This window comes from Salvelinus alpinus, chromosome 31 (genome assembly GCF_045679555.1).
Source record: "Salvelinus alpinus chromosome 31, SLU_Salpinus.1, whole genome shotgun sequence".
Classification (NCBI taxonomy): Eukaryota; Metazoa; Chordata; class Actinopteri; order Salmoniformes; family Salmonidae; genus Salvelinus; species Salvelinus alpinus.
In genome coordinates, this window is record NC_092116.1 from 31,780,720 (window position 1) to 31,786,356 (window position 5,637).

The following is a 5,637-nucleotide window of genomic DNA, read 5'->3' on the forward strand; positions in this document are numbered from 1 at the left end:
GAAACAGGTCCTATACGCTAGATTTAGAGTTTTTGGCAACTTAATTTTGTGATTGATTACAGACCTTAGAATGTGGTTGGAAATCAACAGATGATGCGACTATAGATTGATCTGAGAAAGTAGTAAAACAAAAGTCCAGCTCTGTTTCCTTGCCTCAGGCTACACAGCTGTTCTGTGTAGTCATAGTTTCACCCATAAGACTATTCTCAAATCTGAATCTTCTCTTAACAACCCCTTAACCAACAATGCAGTTCAAGAAATAGAGTTAAGAAAATATTTACTAAATAAACTAAAGTTTTCCCAAAAAATATAAGAAAAAGTAACACAATAAAATATGAATAACGAGGACATATACCTGGGGGTGCCGGTACCGAATCAATATGCGTGGGTACAGGTTAGTCAAGGTAATTTGGGAATATAGGTAGACAGCGAGTAGCAGCAGTGTAAACACCGAGAAGCGTAGCAGCAGTGTAAAAACAAATGGGGGGGGTCAATGTAAATAGTCCGGTGGCCATTTGATTAATTGTTCAGCAGTCTTATGGCTTTGGGGATAGAAGCTGTTAAGGAGCCTTTTGGACCTAGATTAGCCATGTGGTAGCAGAGAGAATAGTCTACGACTAGGGTGACTGGAGTCTTTGACAATTTTTAGGGCCTTCCTCTGACACCGCCTGGTGTAGAGGTCCTGGATGGCAGGAAGCTTTGCCCTAGTGATGTACTGGGCCGTTCGCACTACCCTCTGTAGCGCCTTACGGTCGGATGCCAAGGTGTTGCCATACCAGGCGGTGATGCAACCGGTCAGGATGCACTCGATGGTGCAACTGGGGAACTCTTTGAGGATCTGGGGACCCATGCCAATTTCTTTAAGTCTCCTGAGGGGGAATAGGTTTTGTCGTGCCCTCTTCATGACTGTCTGGTGTGCTTGGACCATGATAGTTTGTTGGTGATGTGGACACCAAGGAACTTGAAACTCTCGACCCGCTCCACTACAGCCCCGTTGATGTTAATGGGGGCCTATTCGGCCCTCCTTTTCCTGTAGTCCACGATCAGCCGCTTTGTCTTGCTCACATTGAGGGAGAGGTTGTTTTCCAGGCACTACACTGCCAGGTCTCTGACCTCCTACCTATAGGCTGTCTCATCGTTGTTGGTGATCAGGCCTACCACTGTTGTGTTGTCAGCAAACTAAATGATGGTGTTGGAGTCGTGCTTGGCCACGCAGTCATGGGTGAACAGGGAGTACAGGAGGGGACTAAGTACACACCCCTGAGGGGCCAAAGTGTTGAGGATCAGCGTGGCAGATGTGTTGTTATCTACCCTTTCCACCTGGGGGCGGCCCATCAGGAAGTCCAGGATCCAGTTGCAGAGGGAGGTGTTTAGTCCCAGAGTCCTTAGCTTAGTGATGAGCTTTGAGACCACTATGGTGTTGAACGCTGAGCTGTAGTCAATGAACAGCATTCTCACATAGGTGTTCCTTTTGTCCAGGTGGGAAAGGGCAGTGTGGAGTGCAATAGATATTGCAGCTACCCAGTACTCTGTACACCACGGCCTCTCCAACCCTGTTCCTGCAGTTACCCAGTACTCTGTACACCACGGTCTCTCCAACCCTGTTCCTGCAGCTACCCAGTACTCTGTACTCCACAGTCTCTCCAACCCTGTTCCTGCAGCTACCCGCTTCTTCATTTGGGAAACCAAGTAAAATCTTTTCGGGTAACATCGATAGTAATATGTTTTCACAACAAAACATGTTTAATTAAAGTATTGACAGCCCCTCTCTGTGTTCTGGAGAAAGGAATGAAGGAGAGAGAGGAGGAGATGGAAACACACGGTACTGAGATATTCTGTAGTTAAAGGAATGAAGGAGAGAGAGAAGGAGATGGAAACACACGGTACTGAGATATTCTGTAGTTAAAGGAATGAAGGAGAGAGAGGAGGAGATGGAAACACACGGTACTGAGATATTCTGTAGTTAAAGGAATGAAGGAGAGAGAGAAGGAGATGGAAACACACGGTACTGAGATATTCTGTAGTTAAAGGAATGAAGGAGAGAGAGAAGGAGATGGAAACACACGGTACTGAGATATTCTGTAGTTAAAGGAATGAAGGAGAGAGAGGAGGAGATGGAAACACACGGTACTGAGATATTCTGTAGTTAAAGGAATGAAGGAGAGAGAGAAGGAGATGGAAACACACGGTACTGAGATATTCTGTAGTTAAAGGAATGAAGGAGAGAGAGAGGAGGAGATGGAAACACACGGTACTGAGATATTCTGTAGTTAAAGGAATGAAGGAGAGAGAGAAGGAGATGGAAACACACGGTACTGAGATATTCTGTAGTTAAAGGAATGAAGGAGAGAGAGAGGAGGAGATGGAAACACACGGTACTGAGATATTCTGTAGTTAAAGGAATGAAGGAGAGAGAGAAGGAGATGGAAACACACAGTAGTGAGATATTCTGTAGTTAAAGGAATGAAGGAGAGAGAGAAGGAGATGGAAACACACAGTAGTGAGATATTCTGTAGTTAAAGGAATGAAGGAGAGAGAGAGGAGGAGATGGAAACACACGGTACTGAGATATTCTGTAGTTAAAGGAATGAAGGAGAGAGAGAGGAGGAGATGGAAACACACGGTACTGAGATATTCTGTAGTTAAAGGAATGAAGGAGAGAGAGAAGGAGATGGAAACACACGGTACTGAGATATTCTGTAGTTAAAGGAATGAAGGAGAGAGAGAGGAGGAGATGGAAACACACGGTACTGAGATATTCTGTAGTTAAAGGAATGAAGGAGAGAGAGAGGAGGAGATGGAAACACACGGTACTGAGATATTCTGTAGTTAAAGGAATGAAGGAGAGAGAGAAGGAGATGGAAACACACGGTACTGAGATATTCTGTAGTTAAAGGAATGAAGGAGAGAGAGAGGAGATGGAAACACACGGTACTGAGATATTCTGTAGTTAAAGGAATGAAGGAGAGAGAGGAGGAGATGGAAACACACGGTACTGAGATATTCTGTAGTTAAAGGAATGAAGGAGAGAGAGGAGATGGAAACACACGGTACTGAGATATTCTGTAGTTAAAGGAATGAAGGAGAGAGAGAAGGAGATGGAAACACGCGGTACTGAGATATTCTGTAGTTAAAGGAATGAAGGAGAGAGAGGAGGAGATGGAAACACACGGTACTGAGATATTCTGTAGTTAAAGGAATGAAGGAGAGAGAGAAGGAGATGGAAACACACGGTACTGAGATATTCTGTAGTTAAAGGAATGAAGGAGAGAGAGGAGGAGATGGAAACACACGGTACTGAGATATTCTGTAGTTAAAGGAATGAAGGAGAGAGAGAGGAGGAGATGGAAACACACGGTACTGAGATATTCTGTAGTTAAAGGAATGAAGGAGAGAGAGAAGGAGATGGAAACACACGGTACTGAGATATTCTGTAGTTAAAGGAATGAAGGAGAGAGAGAGGAGGAGATGGAAACACACGGTAGTGAGATATTCTGTAGTTAAAGGAATGAAGGAGAGAGAGAAGGAGATGGAAACACACGGTACTGAGATATTCTGTAGTTAAAGGAATGAAGGAGAGAGAGAAGGAGATGGAAACACACGGTACTGAGATATTCTGTAGTTAAAGGAATGAAGGAGAGAGAGGAGGAGATGGAAACACACGGTACTGAGATATTCTGTAGTTAAAGGAATGAAGGAGAGAGAGAGGAGGAGATGGAAACACACGGTACTGAGATATTCTGTAGTTAAAGGAATGAAGGAGAGAGAGAAGGAGATGGAAACACACGGTACTGAGATATTCTGTAGTTAAAGGAATGAAGGAGAGAGAGAGGAGGAGATGGAAACACACGGTAGTGAGATATTCTGTAGTTAAAGGAATGAAGGAGAGAGAGAAGGAGATGGAAACACACGGTACTGAGATATTCTGTAGTTAAAGGAATGAAGGAGAGAGAGAAGGAGATGGAAACACACGGTACTGAGATATTCTGTAGTTAAAGGAATGAAGGAGAGAGGTCGATGGTTGTTAGAGCCCTGAGTACCAGGCCATTAGGACCTGATGGTCGTTAGAGCCCTGAGTACCAGGCCGTTAGGACCTGATGGTTGTTAGAACCCTGAGTACTAGGACATTAGGACCTGATGGTCGTTAGAGCCCTGAGTACCAAGCCATTAGGACCTGATGTTAGTTAGAGCCCTGAGTACCAAGCCATTAGGACCTGATGGTCGTTAGAGCCCTGAGTACCAGGCCATTAGGACCTGATGGTCGTTAGAGCCCTGAGTACCAGGCCATTAGGACCTGATGGTCGTTAGAGCCCTGAGTACCAAGCCATTAGGACCTGATGGTCGTTAGAGCCCTGAGTACCAAGCCATTAGGACCTGATGGTCGTTAGAGCCCTGAGTACCAAGCCATTAGGACCAGGCCATTAGGTACCACTAAAGCATATCCAGAGTGCATAACAGGAGATTTCCGTGACTCAACAGTCACATGGAATTGTACTGCGGTCATGAGTCATGACTGCTGGTGTGGTGGTAATATAGTCACCCCAACAGCCCTATTTCCAAAAGGGTTCTTCGGCTGTCCCCATAGAAGAACCCTTTGAGGAACCCTTCTTGGATGACGTTGAACCTTTTTGGGTTTCATGTAGAACTCTCAGTGGAAAGGGTCCTACATGGGACCCGAAAAGACTTCTACCAGGTACCAAAAGGGGTTCTTCAAAGTGTTATTATAGGTGGACAACCGAACCCTTTTAGGTTCTACATATAACTTTTATTCTAAGAGTGAGAGAATGTGAAAAGGAGAGAAGGAGAGAGAGAGAGAGAGAGAGAGAGAGAGAGAGAGAGAGAGAGAGAGAGAGACAGAGAGAGAGAGAGAGAGAGAGAGAGAGAGAGAGAGAGAGAGAGAGAGAGAGAGAGAGAGAGAGAGAGAGAGAGAGAGAGAGAGAGAGAGAGAGAGAGAGAGAGAGAGAGAGACAGAGAGAGAGAGAGAGAGAGAGAGAGAGAGAGAGAGAGAGAGAGAGAGAGAATCCGAAGTCAAATGTCTACTGTTTGCTGATGATCTGGTGCTTCTGTCACCAACCAAGGAGGGCCTACAGCAGCACCTAGATCTTCTGCACAGATTCTGTCAGACCTGGGCCCTGACAGTAAATCTCAGTAAGACCAAAATAATGGTGTTCCAAAAAAGGTCCAGTCACCAGGACCACAAATTCCATCTAGACACCGTTGCCCTAGAGCACACAAAAAACTATACATACCTCGGCCTAAACATCAGCACCACAGGTAACTTCCACAAAGCTGTGAACGATCTGAGAGACAAGGCAAGAAGGGCCTTCTATGCCATCAAAAGGAACATAAATTTCAACATACCAATTAGGATCTGGCTAAAAATACTTGAATCAGTCATAGAGCCCATTGCCCTTTATGGTTGTGAGGTCTGGGGTCCGCTCACCAACCAAGATTTCACAAAATGGGACAAACACCAAATTGAGACTCTGCATGCAGAATTCTGCAAAAATATCCTCCGTGTACAACGTAGAACACCAAATAATGCATGCAGAGCAGAATTAGGCCGATACCCACTAATTATCAAAATCCAGAAAAGAGCCGTTAAATTCTACAACCACCTAAAAGGAAGCGATTCCC